Raw genomic sequence first — 18,036 nt, forward strand, 5'->3', positions numbered from 1 at the left:
CCCTCAACCTGCCCCATAACCACATGAAGGGGGGTGGTTGGAGGTTAATTGTTATTTCAATTTCACAAAAAAGAAGCTCAGAATTGATGTAGTTTTTTGGAGTAGTGCTGTTGGGGACCAGAGCCCAGAAAGAATTCTTCTTCTTCTTCTTCTTCTTTTTTTTCTTTTTTATTATGTCCTGTTAGCCAACATATAGGACATCGTTAAGGTTTTGTTGTAGCATTCCACAGTTCATGAGTTGCACAGAACACCCAGTGCCTTGCCGAGAAAGCTGAAAACATCCTCGGTGCAAAAAGGTGGCTTCATGAAAGCACTGGGGCAGGACCCGTGGGCAGGAAGAGCTGCTGTCCTGGGACTGTGAGGCCAGCTGATAACAGACTTAGGGGCTGGAGGAAGTAAAGACAAAGGGAAGTTCCAGAAGGATTTTCAGACGCTGAAGAAGACTGACTGGATGCTGGAGGCCTGGCTCTTGTCAAGCTAAGGCAGTTTTTCCCTCTAGCAAGACATTAACATTAAGACAGTTGGGAGTTTCCTGGAGGAATTATTACTCCGCTTGCCTCAAGGGTTTGTCAGTGGGCCGAAGATTTTATTTTATTTTATTTTATTTTATTTAAGATTTTATTTATTTATTTGACAGACAGAGATTACAAGTAGGCAGAGAGGCAGGCAGAGAGAGGAGGAAGCAGGCTGCCTGCTGAGCAGAGAGCCCGATGTGGGGCTCAATCCCAGGACCCTGGGGTCATGACCTGAGCCAAAGGCAGAGGCTTTAACCCACTGAGCCACCCAGGCGCCCCGCAGGCCAAAGGTTTTAAGGACATTTGATTTTATCTACATTTCCTTCTGCCTCTGTTTCCCACATCAGACTCATTCCCTGGTTTTCCCACAGACAGGTCACTACATCTACTACTGTAGATACTTGTGAGTATCTACAAAGGGAGCCAAACTCAAAACTCCAGGCTCCCAGCCTGGAAGTCACCACGCAAAGCCAGGTGAGGGGAGGGAGGTGTGAAGCAAGGGGGTGGGGAGCTCCACATCTCTCGCTTCATTTCACGGTACCCGGGAATGACCCAGCTGCAGGGAACCCAAGAGTTCACAGATGGGGAAACTGAGGCTCAAAGAGAGGGATGGGGATACAAGCTCGAAGCTTCTACAAAGCATGCCCACTCTGTGATCAGAGCTGGGCAAACTGCAGGGCTCAGTCAGGAGCCGGAGGGGTAGGGGCGGGGGGAGACTGAGCACCCCCTGCTGAGGGCTGGGGTGCCAGATTCTCAGTCACCCTCTCACGACCACCCAAATACCTCCCCTCCACCTTCCTCACGTCTAAGCTGCCCTGGATAAGTTCTGGCCACTAGATCTTCTGGAAAGAATAAGGTGGGCATCAGCAGCTCCAATTGGTAGCTGCGCCTCTGGGTGGCCTTGGTCTTGGTCTCAGAGCTGCTGAATACACAGCTCATGAAGAGAGGCTCGGAATCTAGGAAGGCTTCCAGTCAGGAAATCAGAAGGGTCCTGCCCCAGATATCAATATTTTGTGTTCAATACTAGACTCACCCTTCTGCTAATCTTTCGATTCCTTCCACTCCCCTTTCATGTGTCCAGGTTTTTGTGCTACACGGTGGTAGCCTCACGGTCTGTTGAGGGCAGGGGCTTTAAAATGATCTTGCATGTTAGTGTTATGGGGCCCTTGAGTGTTGCTGGAATGTCTGGGGGAAAGGGCCCACCCCCTCCCCAGACCCGGGGCCCTGAACCCCCAAAGCCCCGGGGAAAGCCGTGTCCTCAGTTGCGTCTGTGGGGCGAGGAGTGGAGACTGTGGGAGCCAAGAGGAGGAGGGAAGAGAAAGAGCCTGAGAGAGCTGTAAAAGTGAGGAGGTAATCACGGGAGAAGTTCCTCTCCATCATTAAAGAGGCTCTTAATTAAGGTCCCCGAAATAGATACTGAAAACAAGCAGCAGCTGTGGGAACCAGATCTGGCAGGGATAGCCAGGCCGCCCAGAGGTGCTGGGTGTTAGCCGGCCGGCTCCTCACCTGTCATTAGGGAGTGGGAAATCGCCCCACATCAAAGCCAGCCAGGAAGGAATGTGACAAATGCCATTCACCTTTAAATGGTGATGAAAATAAGTGCCGAAGTCTGCCAACCATTGTGTGCGAAAACTCCTCAGGCAGAAGGACAATCCCCAGAGAGAGAGAGAGAGAGGGAGGCAAGGTGTGTCCAGCCAGGAAGCAAAGACAGGATGCCTGGATCTGGGAAAAGAGTCCTCCTCCCTCTGCTGTGGGTCTTGTCCTGGACATGCCTCTCCTGACCTTTGACCTTTGGAAAACTTGGGGCTGAGACCCTGGGTGACCCTAGGGGAAGAAAAAGCAGTTGAATTGCCCCTTTCTGCCTGTGGTCCCACCACCCTGCCCAATCGCCTGCCCACTAGTGTTCCTTCACTTCCTGCCTTGTCTGCCAAGTCAGAGTCTTAGTGGGAGAAGCCGTCATGGGACACCCCTGACTGAGACTGACGCTGGGTCACGGCCACTCTGTCTTGGAGTTCCGGATTTCCATCTCAGGGGAGGCAATTATTTTCTGTCTTTGTTGTGATTGTAGATAATCCCAGACCAAAAACATAATAATAATAATAAAGAGAAAATAACCTTTGGACTAAGGGTGCTTCATTTCGGCATAATCCAGAATGTGAGGGAATGGCGACAGGTTAGCATCTCCAGGTCAGTTGATGGCTGACGCTGACAGGAATTTGCCAGTGTCAGCCTGGGAAATGGATCCCTGGGAGTTAGCCGGCCAGTCTTTTGTCCTGACAAGGCGCTGATACAGTCTTAGATGTGGGTCTGGCCACGGGGGGTGGAAGAATGTTCTTTGTGCCAAGGCTGGGTCTACACAATCACCCAGTTGTGGGAGAATTGTCGATCCCAACATCGTTTGAGGCTGCCTTGAGTAGAAAGCAAGGCAATAGCGGCACAGAGACCTGGAGATAGAAGCAAGGACAAAGAAAGATTCAAAGAGAATGAGGAAGGCAGGGTGGGGCACAACGGCAGAGCAGTCTTGACTGAAACCCTGGTTTTCCCAAAGAGCTTTCTCTTGGCACTTGACTTCCAAATCCAATCCTGAGAGAGGCCAGCCTGTCCTCTCCTGTCCCAGCCTTTCACTTTGAATCCTTTAAGCATCCCATGGCAAGTTCAAAGCAAGGTCCGATGACTCTTCCTTTCCCTCCAGCGGCAGGTGTGGCCAGGGTTCCCTCACAGTCTTGTGCAGGGGAGAACACTTGAGCTCCCCAAGGGCAGGAACACAGGTCTGCTTCTTGGCTTCCGAAGAGACAGAAACATACAGGAAAGCCAGAGGTGTGCGTTTTCCACCAGGTGCAGAGAGAAGGCCCGGCTGTTCAATAAGGCCAGAGAGAGCAAAGGAGGGGGGCCTGGTCAGACCCAGGTGCTAGGAAGATGCTAGATCTAGGGCAGGCAGCTCCAAACCCCAGTAGAGCAGGGGTGGAGATGAACACTGCTGTCTTCCAAAACAGGTGGCCTTGAAGATGGCTTCCCCCTCTGCAGGAAAATTCGTGGGGCTCGGACTGGCACACACCGGCCCATGCTCTTGGGATCTCACCATCTGGGATGGACATAAAAGAAAGCAGATAGGTAGCAGACTAAGAGCCTTAAATCACGCTTCCTCAGGATGACATCCCCAAGGCCTGTCACCGGCACTCTGGCTGCGAGCCCACCCCTCCTGGTAGAACCCCAAAGAGAGGTCCCGAGCCCAGCAAAGAGATGGGTCAGAGTTGTGCTGTCTCTTGCATCCTCACGACCCAACTGTCAACTTTTCCAGTGTGAACAGAAGAGGAAAGGGATTCAGCCATGCATTTGCAGTCACTCATGCAGCAAACCAAGTGTTAACTCCAGCACACACCACAAGTGTGTGTGAGAGACTGAGGGGAGAGGGGGAAACTGGGCCAGTATAATGGAACAGGCTTCCTGGCAGAGGCCTCGAGAACCTACTTGACAAGTGGAATTTCCACTCCCATCCAGGGAGAATGGCACACACACGGGCATGATTAGCTCACCTTGTTTTAACGATCCCGAAGTTTCCCCAGCTCAGAAATAACAGCTGGGCAAATCCCCAGCTGGGTGAGTGCGGGCGAGAGGGTGTTTGTGGTGGGTGGAGGCCCTGTCCTTTCTCCGGTGGAGAAAGCCATTTATGACCTCACAGGATGAAAGGAACCAACCCAGGCCCGCTGAGCTGTTATTATAACAATTATCAAGACCTATCGCCTCCCTTTGGGAAATGTTCCCTTTCAAGTTGCAGTGCCCTCGTGTACCCTGGCTCACAGCCGCTCACGATCATTACCGGGTGCCCAGGGCAACTTATTAATAATGCTTTCTTTCCGACATGGATGGACGTGATCTGTTTAAAGGGCCGTAACTTCGCAAGGGCTCATTAAAGCCACTGCAAGGTGGTGGGGAGGAAGCGTGAGCCTGCCTTCCTTGTGACATTCATGACAGCCTCCCCCAAGCTCGCCCAGGTGACTAAACATGCTGATGTCTTGTCCCGGGACATGTGCACGCTCTGATCCTGCTCAGCCTCCCTGCCTTGCTCAGGAGCACGAGATGGGGGAAAGGAGGAGGGCGAGGGGAATGCTTTCCCAATTTCGTCCCCCCAAACCCCACTCTGGGTAACTCACTGCTACCCTTCCGGCACCTGAGCTGCAGAAGCCTCCAAATATTTGGGTTTGGGACTTTGGGGCCTGCACTGACCCTATTTCCTTCTGGAAGTTGACTCAGGACCACAAGCTGACTCCCATCTGGGTCTTTTTCCTGGATTCAGGCTCTTCTCCCCATTCCGGTTACCCTGTGTGACGGTCCCCATTGCCACGGGCTAACAACAAAAAACAGGGACGTTGGATTCTTGAGGAAATCATGTCAAACCTGTAGGAACTTCAGAAATATCTATTACGGGCTCCTCGTCTTACAGATCGGCATGCAGCAGGCAAGCGACAGAGACAAAGCGGGATCCAGCGTTTCCATTTTGGGATGCCAAAGGACCGTTGGACCCCGTGTCATTGCTTAGGATGCTGTTCACGCTTCACTTACAAATATTTTGAAATGGGGCACTATTTAGAAATGTGCTTTCTTTAAAGCCAAAATGTATCAAGCCCTTTGAGAGTTAGTTCGTAAGCCTCACAAACCCTATGGGATTGGTATGAAAATTATTACCATTTTAAAGATGAGAAAACCAAGCCTCAATGAGTCACATGTTCAGGGTCACACAGCTGGGAAGGATGGGGCTGGAACCTGGTGGGTCCCTGGCCTGCCCCTCCCGGGCCTGCCCCCCACACCTTGGCACTAGGGCTCCCAATTCCTCATGTTCTAGAGGCAAAACAACCCTTTCAAGAAGGCTTCCCACCTTTCAACCCCTCTTTTCCCTTCTCTCCATCCCCCCAACCCGTGGGAACAGAATTATTCTTCCTCAGTGCCGGGAGCACGCTTCATAGCCCTCAGGCATCTGGTCTACTGACAGGAGGTCTAAAGGACCGACAGGGATGGCTCTAGCTCCTTGACCCTCTCAGAGCCTGTCAACGCCTTTTATCCCTCGTAATGCTCACAGACCAGAATGGACAAGGCACACAAAAACCCGCTCTCCATTTCTTTCCACACCAAACTTCCTGTCCAACATTGTCCTTTCTAACTCATCTTGCTCACCTTCTGGGTCATAATAGCTTTGAATTTTGTCCTTGTTGTTGTTGTTGGAGGTCACTTCTGTCCTTAAGGAGGAGCAGGAGATTCACCTTAGGAACACATGCCAAAGAAAGTACCACAGGTCCCCTGGGCTTCTGAGTGACATTTGTGTCCTCTACTGGCCACCCCTGTACTCCTCTGAATGGCTGAGACCAGCAGCTGCTGCCTACTCAGTCGAGATCCTCAGCCTCCTCCCAAGTGCAGTCTAGAAGCTTCTGTCTCCTGCAGGTGTAGGGGCTGCTCCTGCCTCAGGGACAAAGATGCATTGGTGAATGGTCCAGGGCGGGGGGTCTGGGACAGTTAAGGGTCAGAGGAGGGTACAGAACAAGGGTGGGAAGTATTTGCAATCAGAAAGACGGTCTATGGGAGCAAGCACACAGGAAGGGGAGGAGAGAGACAGAGCAAAAAGCAGAGAGGCGAGGGAAAGAACATGGATGGGGAGGGCCATGGGGTCCCAGGAAGGCACAGAGCTATGCAAGAGGCTGGGGTGGGACGGGTTTCCTGTACCCTGGGGCTGCCAAGGCTGTCCTTGGGAATAGCACCTGCAACTGGTCTGCCCCCGAGTGAGGCCTGGAAAAAGCAAGTCCCAGAGTGGGTGAAGAGAGGCAGAGGAGGGCAGAGAGGCCACACAGGAAGCCCGGGCACAGGAGGAGAAGGAAGCTGGGGTATGGGGCGGTGGGGGGAGGGAGGGGAAGAGAGAAGAAGGGACAAGGAGGCCATGCCACACCATGTCTCCGCTGGCTTCTGTGGCTCCTGTGGCCCCTTTGTTCCATCTTCGCAAGTGGGCCTTTCCTTCTTCCAGGCTCAAGCTCCACCTAACCCCCTTGGCCAGCCCAGGAGACCCTGGCAGACACATCCCCTCTTTCCATCACAGTCCAAGAGGAAGAGAGGGTGTGTTGAGAAATCCGAGCACAATGCCCTCTTTGGCAGCACCTCCCTCTGGCCCCATAAGGCGCAATTCCCCATTAAGGATTCTTCCAACCATTCTATAGACAGGGAGACTGAGGCTCCAAGTGGTGCATCTCACTGCCTATCATTGACAAAGTGCTTAGGACAGGGCCTAGGCAAACAGCCAATATTCAATCAATGCCAACTACAGCTGTTATCACAAAGCCCGGACACCTCTGTCTTGTTTGGAGCCATCCCAGAGATGCCATCTCCATACTTTCCTGGTCCAACACCCAGCTCTTACTTTAAGGGAATGGAAAACCCACTGGGGCACCAGCCAGATGGGGTTGGAGGGCAGATGGAGGGCTCCTGCTACCCCAAGGATAGCCAACCTGTGGGGTCTCGGTTCAGGCTTCAGGGGAGTCTAGATATATAGGCTGCAAGAGAGAAGGAAGATGGGATGCTCTTCTGCCCAGGCCCCAAAATGCACATATCACAATACTCTTGAGGACTCAGGTATCTCCTGGGGTACAAGGGAAAATCACAGGGTGGTCGAAGAAGTCCCGTGACCTGAAAACCTACCCTCATCGGGGTATAATGCATTCCGGTCCTGTTCCTGAGGGACCTGGGCAAAGCCAGCATGCAGACCCCAGGGAGCAGGGAGAAGGGATCACCTGGCTTAGGACCCTGTTTACCTGTCTCTTGGGAAGGAAGGCATGGCGTGTTGGAAGCAGCACAGGCTTGGGCTGCAAAACCAGTGTTGACCCTCTTCCTGACCAGGTGAACTTAGGGAAGTGACTTATCTGCCCCGAGTCTCAGTTTCATCATCTGTAAAATGGAGATGTTGAGATTCAGGAGGGAACCACAGGGCCAGCGCCTTGCAGCCATGGGTGTTCCACAAATACTTGTTCCTTCCCCTTCCCTGAAAGGGGACCTTGGGAGCCTCCCTTTGCCCAGTTAATGGTGGGTGTGTCCATCTTGGAGAAGCTGTGTGGAGGGCTGTAGCATGTGCAAGACACTCGGAAGTCAGGCTGCAAGTCTGGCCTGGGTCCTGCCACAGACGGCCAGTAGGGCTGCTCAGGCACCCCCATGGGGGCCCACCCAGAGCGCAGAGGCAGCAAAGCCAGGGCTGCAGGCAAAGGCGTGCCAGGCTTGTCTTCCCCATGGTCCCCTGGTACCTAGCACAGTGCCCAGCCTGAGGAGAGGAAACCCCATGGCCTGGAAGTGGATGAGGCTGGGGCTGAACACAGGCATCCCTTGAAATGCAAGTTGTGATATGTCAACATAATTATGAAAATGCAAACACAGGAACATTTGCGTATGGGAACTAATGGTTTTTAATGAAGGTAATCAGCTGACTTAAATCAAATTATTAGCTTTGACAATAGATGTGTAAACAGGAACCTAATGAATTTGTTGATCGCTCTTGCCTGCCAAGAAGACATTACAGTAGTCTCCAGTCTAGCCTGGATACATGTACCTGGGCTTCCCCTCCCCTGTGTGGGCAATGCCCCCTCACTCCCCCCACTGCGGCCTTCCCCCCACACATACCAGGAGCTCCCCAGGGAGAGAATGCATCTCTCTCATCAGCTCAGAAGTCCACAAAGAGTGGGGCTCTTCTCCTTTATTAAAAATCCTGTGTTTTTGTTTCTCTTCCGTATCCTCTGGACACAGCTGCTGCTCAGGAGACAGTCCCTGGAGAATACAGGATTGAGGGGACAGAGTCCGGAAGAGAAAGAATGTTAAGACACCAGGCACCTGCATCCCAGCACTTGCTCGCACGTGATCTCCTTTAGCCCCCGGGGGGACTCTTCCTACTCTTATTCCCATTTCACAGCTTTGAAAACTGAGGTGCCATGGGAGGGGTGGCTGGCGTGGTGGTTCACACAGCTTCTGGGGGAGTTCGAGCCAGGCTGGGCAATTACTTCCTCGTCTTCTCTGACCTCAGGAGGGACTGGGGGCCAGGAAGAGGAGAGAGCAGAGAAGAAATCTCCCGTGGGTGTGGAGGACAATGTTTCGAGGCCATTTGGAATGGGAGCCAGATGTCAAGGCTCAATGCTGGGATTCTTTGTGAGCTAAGAAATGGAAATGGGGCCGCCTGTCTCTGGAGACACCCCAGCAGCCAAGATGTCCCCATGGCTTCTACTTAGGAACTCGTCCCAGGAGAAATGCTGGGGTCTAGTTCAAAGGAGGTATAGAGAAGACCCTCCCTGAAACACACGCATACACACACACAGAGCCAGTATCGGCCAGACAGGTGTCTCCTACCGCTGGGGGCAGGGCTGCTGGTCCTAGGGTTCCATGAATACGGTAATGAGCTGGGGCAGGGACTGAGGTGAGGGCCAGGTGGGGGCTGAGGCAAACAGCAGACAGACGCTCCCGAAAGACAGCTCACCAACCACCCTCCGAGATACCATCAGGCAGTTATACCGCAAAATGCTCGTTGGAGCAGCCGCAGGAGACGCTGCCCCAGCTGTCTCTCACCTGGGCCTTGCAGATGGGAGCATTAGTCAGACAGAGAGAGGGAGAATGTGCTGAAACCACCGCAGGGCCCTGGCTGGGGTTCTCCCCATAAATGGGCCAGCCTGCAAGGCTCCGTGAGCTCATTGCTGCTCTGGAGCTGAGGAGAGAGGAAGGGCGAGGCCCCAGCCCCTGCCTGCCCCAGGCTGCTGGAACAGACACAACCCTTGCCATCTGAGCCCTACAGGGCGAAGGCAGCAGCCACCACGTCACAGTTTGGGGGAATCTTGTCAGGGGAAGCACATTTCAAGAAATGCACTCTGACCCTTGGAGCCTGCAATTATTTAGAGGCAAAGTGGTCATTCCCCACGGGGACCCCCAAGATGGAGAGCCATTACTGAGAGACCTAAACCAAGAGCCAAAGGGCAGGTAGAGGTGGAGGGTAGCAGAGTGGAAGGGTACAAGAGGGACTTCTGGACCACTGTCCACTGCCGTCAACAAGAAGGAGTGGAGATGGCTCCAAACTGGATAGAACAATATGATATCCATGGTCTTGCTACTCCAGTGGTTGGAAGTGGATTGGACACTATGTTCATATCTCCCTGAGAGAGTCTTTATTGAAGAAGAGAGCCTATCTCCAGAGAATGTGGCTATGACCTCAGGGTGTCTGGTCCAATGTGATAGACTAATTTGGTAACTTCAGAATTCCTTCCCAGAAGGAACAAATCTCTTCTCAAGTTGAACCCAGTGATTTAGAATCAGGAATCTGAAAAAATAGCCTGCTGCTAGACCCAGCTTTAAGATAGAGGTTGCCCTGGTGGCAAGGGCAGAAGGGTTAGCCCAAGGAGAGAAGGAAGAGGCCTCCTTTCCAACCCCCGGCCCCAGCCATAAATGGTCCCACCCTCTCCAGAACTCTCTTTACATACTGTACATTCTTCTGCTAGCACAGTGTGTTGTAATTAAATACATACCTCCTTCACTAAACAACAAGGTCCTTGAGGGTAGAGATGGTGTGTCTGACTCAGAGCGTGGGTTCCCAGTATGTGCTACAGTGATGGATGAATGAATAGTTGGGTAAGCAGATGGAGGGATGGCAGATGGATGGATGGGTAGATGGATGGGTGGCATGTGGAAGCATGAATGGATGGATGGATGGTGGGCATATGGATGAAGAGATGAATACTAAACCCACATCTGCCAGCACCCCTAGTGGCCATGGTATGCTTCGTCTTACTCTTGGGTTGGAGTCCTATCAGTCCTTCTCCATTCTAGCTCCATGATCCCAATGTCCACACAGATGTCCTCACATGCAAAATTTCCTTTCATTTAAACACCAAGGTCTATTTCTTCCCACTCTTCTAAAACCCCACTCAGAAGTATCAAAGAACTTCCATAGTCTTATTGGCATAAGGGCAGAGAACTGGTTGAGGAATGGAAAGTCTTCCAAGGGAAAAGTAAGACAGAGCCCCACATGCCCCCATTCAATACTGACCTGGTCTGTATTGCTCCAGAGATGGAGCAAGGGAAGGGCATCCCAAAGGAGGGGAAATTCTGGTACTCCCCCTTCCCAGACACCCCCTTGACCATAAGGTAGGATGTCCAGTAATGGGTGGAATCATGAACCAGAGTCACCCTTACCCCGAAACTAACCCAGCTCCCACCCCAATAACATTAAATAATAAACAGTTACCTAGCAACTACCATATACCAGGCACCAGTCCAAGAGTTTTACATTTATTAACTCATTTAAACCCCATAACAACCCTGTGAGGCAAGGGTTCTTGTTCTCATTTTGCAAATGAGGTTACATAACCTGTTTAAGGTCAATAGCTAGTAAATGGTAGAGCCACAATTTGAACCCAGAAATCCTGGGTCTGAGTCTTTGCTCTTAACCACTAGACCACCCTGCAGCTCTGAATTCAGACCTGCACCCAACGCAACCCTAATATCACCCTCCCCAATATTACCCTAATCCCACCCCCAAAGCTCACTGCCCCATTCACTCTTTATACCCTAACCTCACCAGATAGAATCTTCTAGAAATAAATTCCACTGCCAGAAAATGTAGGGAATAAAGGAACAAAGTAAGTAATTCCAGAAGGAGGCAAACAGACAAAATACAGAACGTGGGACATTTCACAGAGTAATTGACCCAGTATCTGCAACAAGTCAATGGCATGAATTAAAAGGGGAGGGAGAAATGCTCTAGATTCAGAAGCTTACGAATCATAACAACCCATTTCATATTGGGTTCATTACAAATCATAACAACCATTTCATATGTGACTCTTGTTTGTATCCTGTCCAGTTTGAATAAATCAACCGTAAAAAGACATTTTTGAGACAGTTGAAATAATTTGATACCAAGGAATCTGTGTTAATTTTGTTAGGCGTGATAACGATGTTGTGGTGTTGTAAGGAAATAGTCATCATTCTGACGTACGTTGATTTTAACTTCTTGGAAGTTACGTTATATAAAGTCACCACAACACTGAGTTATCCAGTACTGACCCATCGCTCCCAGGGGAAATACAGGATAGGTCCCTGTGAATTTCGGGTCATGTTTTCATCAACTGATCAATACAACAGCCTTGTTTTATGTCTGTGTCTATGTAAAGATACCTTATCTTATTCGTAGTATGGTTTCGTTAGCCTTGAATTTGGCCAATAGCACTATAATTTATGAAAATGAATAATTCATACAAGCCTGAATGAAGTTTCTCTAACACATGTATTTTTTGTTTTTTAGATTTTATTTATTTATTTGACAGAGAGAGACACAGCGAGAGAGGGAACACAAGTAGGGGGAGTGGGAGAGGGAGAAGCAGGCTTCCCACTGAGCAGGGAGCCTGATGTGGGGCTCGATCCCATGACCCCGGGATCAAGACCTGAGCTGAAGGAAGACACTTCACAACTGAGCCACCCAGGCACCCTAACACACGTATTTTTTTTTTCCAGAAGTTCACTTCGTAGCTTTCTTGAACCCAGGAGCCCTACACAGCACTGTAGCCCCACAGTTGGGGCCCATTGTAAACAGAAAACCACCAAAGAAAAGCATGAAAAGGTAAAAAAAAAACTGTGGCACTAGATAGATGGCGTGAAGGACGCTTATTATGGTATGAAAGCTGAAACAAAAAGGCAGAACGAAGTCCTTATGAGAGTAGATCTTAAATGTTCTCCCCACAAAAAAGAGGTAGTAATTATGTGACGTGATAAAGGTGTTAGCTCACGCCACGGGGGTAATCATTTTGCAATATATAAGTGTATCAAATCAACACCTCATACACCTTACACTTACACAATGTTATATGTCAATTATATCTCAATAAAGCTGAGGAAAGAAATAAAAAATGAAAAAAAAAAAAAAGGCAGAACACTGGCTTGTTTCACCTCTGCTGAGAAGAGCTGGAGACACAAATTTTTCATCACTCTGCATGTCCGCAAGTGACTGCAGAAACACGGCCAGGGGTGATCTGGGAGTTCTAAATTGTAGCAATAGATGAACTCACAAATACAGAATCCGTGAATAACGAGTAACAACTGTTTTTAGACTGAAATGGCCTGGTGTCCGGGATTTGCTTTAAATCACTCCAGGAGGGGGGATGAGAAAGGATGGGGCAGAGCTAGAGGACACAAAAGTGACAGAATATTGATAACAGCTGATTGCAGATGCTGGGTCTGTGAGCCCAGGAGGGACCAGGAAGGACCAGGGGGGAATTTAGTGTCTGAGAGGCAGACACCAAGATGGTAGTAAAGGTTTTATCTTATTAGAGGAAAGGCCTGCAAGAAAGAAAGTAGAGAAAGAACCAGAGAGGTTGGGAAAGCCATCGTCCCAGATGCGAGTCTGACTGTGCAGGATGAGGGAAGGAGGAGAAGCTTGGGCTGGGGCACCCCGAGACTGCAGCGCCATCGTGGGGTCTAAGGACACTTGGGCGAAGCTGTGGGGGAGTCCTCGAAGGGAAGTCACCCGCAGAGGAGCCCACGTCTCCCAGGACAAGGTTGCCTTTGTCTCCCTGCCGCACTGGTGGGTCCGAGCCTAGGGTGGGTGTGGGCTCTGCCCACGTCAGTTAGGGCCCCTATAGCGGGCCGTCCTCTGAGCATGCGCTCTTGGCTACCACATGACTCGTTCATTAAACTATTCTCTCTCCTTTTGAATATGTTTGAAACTTCTCTCAATGCATACTCCAAAAAGACCAAAGAATGGAGAAAGCAGGAAATCCTAGGCAAGAGGAAGCCTAAGCAAGTGAACACAGGCTATAGACTGATTGATGGCTGGGAGTCCTTGCGAGCAATCCTTCCCATTTTAGTTCCTTGGGTTTGTGCCGCAGACAACACGGTTTCCAAATCGTCACCACTCCTTTGCCTCGAACCCTCACATCTACCTCAAGAGACGACGAGGGAGGGCATGGAGTATTGTTATACCCATTGGACAGATGAGTAAATCTCTCCGAGCACCCAAAACTCACTTTGGTCAAGAGAGTTGCCCGCAGTCATCTTGCTGAGTGAGGGCCAAGAAGGAAGGCTGGTTTTGATTCCCAGTCCAGTGGCCTTCCACAGACTTTCTGTGGTCCGCCCTCCAAGCTTTTAAGACTCAGGCTGTGAGCCGAGTCCTCTGAACCCACACGGAGTTGCCCCCACTGCTGTGCCCAATCTCTCTTGGAATGAAGAATGCTTGCTTTGTAATATGGATGGGGTTCAGAGATGAGCCTGGGGTTGAGAAGCTTCAAGCTGGGTCTGAGGCCAGAGTTGGGGGTTTGTCTGAGGCTAGAACAGGGTCACTTTGAGGTCAGGGTTAGGGGATAGGTCTGTGAGTGGGGAGTGACACTCCTCAGCCCAGGGCTGATCGCTGTGGGTGGGGATCACCCCTGCCTGGCCTGGCCCTCAGCCTTCTAACCGTGTTCTCCTCAGCCCCCCTGGCCCTGTGGATAAGAGGGGGTGACCACACCTATGGCGGATGTGCCCGATGTTTGTCCCTCAGGCTCATTAGCATATGTCGCACCTTGGACTCACCCAGGATGATTTCTCAGGAGCATTTCGTAAGCCACCTGCCTGTGTTTAAGCCCATTGACAGCAAGAACAGCTTTGGGACAAGATCTGTCCGATCCCCCGCCCATTGCTACAGACTTAATTACAGAGCCAGGCCGCAGTAAGTGGCCACCTTCCGCCCCCACACGGGGTAGGGGAGGGGACAGGTTTGGGCTCCACTAGGCCGTATCAGAGAGAGAAATCAAGGAGCCTTTCCCAATAGTGTGATCAGCCTGGGCAGAATCTGTGAGCACGGTGGTGACATCTTCTCAGATTGCTTCTCATTCCCCAGGCCTGGGGTCCCTCCCCCATTTCAGAAATATTCTCCCCCAACGTGGTGGGGGAGCCTCTGACTTCTTTAGCCCTAAGAGGGAAAGCCTGGATGCCCTGCCACCTTGGAAAACGAATCTGAAGAGGCAGAGCTTAGGACCAAAAGAGAACCACCTGCTGGTGGGACCGCTGCTCCTGATGACCCGCCAATGTCAAGGCCCTTTCTGGCCCCGGCATCTTCCTGGCTCCTGGTGGCAGTAAGGCCCTGACAGACTGTGGTAGAAGCAATGTCCTTTACTTCTTTAGTGTCTAGACCCCTAGCCAAGGGTTCCCAATGTGCTCCCCACAAAAGCATCTGCTAAAGGAGGGGGCTAGGGGTACCACCAGCTTCAGGGAGGACGCAGTGCTTCCCTGTGCCAGGTTGTGACTCCCCCCGACACTGTCTGCGGGGCCCTCTCCCTCTCCTCAAGCCTCATCACCAGCACCCCCCCCAGCCCACCTCACAAGAGCCTAACACACCTGCCCTGCCTCCCCACGCACACTGCCCTCGCCCTGAGGTGGGCCGCCTCATCTCCCCCAGGACCTCTCCCAGGACCACAGGGCTAAAGCAGGGCTGGCAGGCGACATTCAGCCACAAGCCAAATCCCACCCACCTTTTGTGTCCCTAAGGCCCCACAGAAGGAGAGTGATCCTTACAGGTGAACCCTTGCCATCAGGGAGATGATAGTGACCACTAACGTTAAGCTCCAATTCAGCAAAATGTTATAGCCCTAAAAAAATTTCCATTTTTTACATGAGAGACCTGTATTCTTTTTTTTAAATTGTACTCATTACATTTTAAGTTCCATCGATTAAAAAACTGGTGCAAACTTGTTTTTTCTTTTCTTTTGTGATTTTAAGTGCCTATGATTTCCTCAATTTGTCCTCGTGGCCTGCGAAGTCTAAAATACTTCCTATCGGATCCCCACGGGAAAAGTTTGCTAACCACTGGTCTAAATCCTTCCTTTGGACGTTGGAGTTCCTTAACCATAAGCACCTCTGCTTCCTCCCAACCCAACCAAACTTCTTGAGTTCAAATCCTAGCCCTTCTGTGTTCCATCTTGGGTAGGTTATTTATAGTCGTTGGGCCTCAGTTTCCACATCTATAAAATAGGGATAATAACAGTATGATAATAATTTAGTAAGTTATTATGGGGATTGAATCAGTTAATATTTATGAAGCTTGAAAACAATGCCCAGCACATAATGAGCCTAGGTACATATTTGATAAATAAATAAAGCCTCTCCCAGCTCCGTGTAACCTTGAGCACTCCAAGTTTCATCTCCTTCACGCAGCTCCCTTCTCCTTTCACTGAATCCCTATCTGCATATCTTATCTCTGGCACACAGTGAGAGCCGTGATAACATAGGCACTGTACTCCTTCTGTTCTTTCCAGCAAGCTCCTTGAGGGCAGGAATATTGTCTTCTCTTCCTTGTTTCCTACATGATTACAGAGCAGAATTATAAAATGAAGCCACACACACACACACACACACACACACACACACACACAGGTGATAGTCAACCTCTAGAGCAGGCAAGCACATCTTAAAAGTGAATGGAGCAGTTGTGAAGGAAAAAAAAATTTTAATTTAAAATTATTTAGAATTAGTTAGAATGCAAGTTTTCTATATGTCAAAAAATTATTAAACAGAATGTAAAGTCGAGTAGGAAGTGTAGAAACAGTATTTGAAACAATTTGGCCAGTAGAGAGAGAGTTAGTGTCCTTGCTATATAAAGAGTATTTAGAAATCAATACCAAAAAAAGGCTAAGAACAAAATAGATAAATGGTAAAAAGGACTTAAATAGAAAAAAGTGAAAATATGAATAGCTAACATGTAAAAATGTTTGTAATCATTATTTATCCACAAATGCAAACCAAAAGAATGACAAAAAGTAATTTTGCACATTGAATTCATAAATAGTTTTTAAAATAAGAGTATCTAGGCTTGGGGCGCCTGGGTGGCTCAGTGGGTTAAAGCCTCTGCCTTTGGCTCAGGTCATGATCCCAGGGTCCTGAGATGGAGCCCCACGCCAGGCTCTCTGCTCAGCAGGGAGCCTGCTTCCCTTCCTCTCTCTCTGCCCGCTTCTCTGCCTGCTTCTGATTTCTGTCTGTCAAATAAATAAATAAAATCTTAAAAAAAAAAAAAAAAAGAGTATCTAGGCTTGGTAAAGAAACTGCCAGTGGGCATGTAAATCGATCATTTCAGTAAATCTGGCAATACGAATCAAAGACTTTTTTAAAAATCTTACCTTTTTACATGTTAATTATATCTCAAAATGGGAACAGAGAAGGAGGGGAGATTTACCCTTTGACAGCATCGTGACTCCTGGGAACTCAGCCCAAGGAAATCATCTGGTAGGCGGATAAAGATTTATTAACAATCTTGTGAAAAACTGAAAATAGCTTACATGTTCAATAATAGGGGGTTGGTTGAAGAGATTATGGTCTGCCCACATGATGGTAGCTTATGTAATGATTCAAAATAATGTTTACAAAAAGCATTTCATGACATGAGATACAAAATTATACAAACAATTCAACTCCAAGTATGTTTTATAGTGCATAGAAGAGATTGGAAGGAAATCTGCATGACTGTCCACCTTCCTGGATAGTCACGAAGCTTCTTGGGGAACTGAGCCTGCCGGTGGAGACTGTTCAGTCTACCTGGCATGGAAGGCGCTGTGCCTTGGTGCATGGGAGCCTAGTCATACCTGCCATCATGTGAAAGAATGTCTTCATTTGTGGAGATGAGTGGGAAAGCCTTTGCCAGGGTAAGCTCTGGATTTGTACGCATGTCTTCTGCTTCATGGTAAGCAAATTATTTAGCAAATGATATGGACATTTCTCACCCTGCATGCCTGAGCATAAGGGGACAGTAGCCACTGTCGCCATAAAAAAGCATCAGAAGCGCTCAGTCCCCAAGCTAGCCCTAGCCAAGGGTACATTCACACCCAAGCTAGAGGTAGGAGACCTCAGGGAACCATGACTGGAGCTGGTCCATGGCAGCCAGGTCTGATCTGAGGTGATCTTGAAGACACCTGAAAGCCTAGGAGGCTGCCGTTGCTCGCCAAGGCTCTGGAAGGCCAAGTTCTACACAGCCTGGAACTAACCTTCAGTTCACCTTCACCTGGTCTAAGCATTGTCCGTGTGAGGGTTCTGCAGGGAGGAGGTCCGCCACCTCCAGGCTGAGATGGGTCTAAGTGCCCTCCACAGACCCAAATACTTGGTGGCAGCCCTCTGGCCCAGTGTCTGCCGGGTCCTTTCTGTTTCTATTCCCAGGAAGGGGCAACATGCTGAGGTGATTTTCCACTGAGAGGTTCCTACGTGATTGTCATCTCCCCAGAGCCAGGCCAGCTCCGCCCATTGGCCTGGTTGGCGATAAGTGAGCCCCACCTGCTGCCCCGGCCCCAGGAGCAGGTGGGAACAGACTGCTGGGGCTGTGCCGGGATCGTATCTGGAGCACCCAGCCCAGATTGCGGGGTGTGAAACTTCCCCAGAGTCCCCAGCATCTTCCCTTTGGCCTTGGCCTGCCACCTAGCCCTGAATCAAACCCTGACCTCAGGCACCTGGCCCTCAGAAGGGCCCACCCGCCTCCAAGGAGGTCACCCTGTCCATCCCTCCACCTCTA

At 50.1% G+C, this 18,036-nt stretch overlaps 1 long non-coding RNA gene across 1 annotated transcript; it reads right to left on the reverse strand.

The window, feature by feature from the left end:
• Positions 1–230: 230 nt before the first annotated feature.
• On the reverse strand, positions 231–4,129 carry LOC116596542. Its single transcript, XR_004288168.1, has 3 exons — positions 4,049–4,129; positions 2,631–3,597; positions 231–386 (listed from the first exon to the last, which is right to left on the reverse strand). It is a non-coding gene; the product is annotated as an uncharacterized LOC116596542 (long non-coding RNA).
• Between the last annotated feature and the right edge of the window lie 13,907 nt (positions 4,130–18,036).

The sequence above is a fragment of the Mustela erminea genome, chromosome 7 (assembly GCF_009829155.1).
Source record: "Mustela erminea isolate mMusErm1 chromosome 7, mMusErm1.Pri, whole genome shotgun sequence".
In the NCBI taxonomy this organism is placed as follows: Eukaryota; Metazoa; Chordata; class Mammalia; order Carnivora; family Mustelidae; genus Mustela; species Mustela erminea.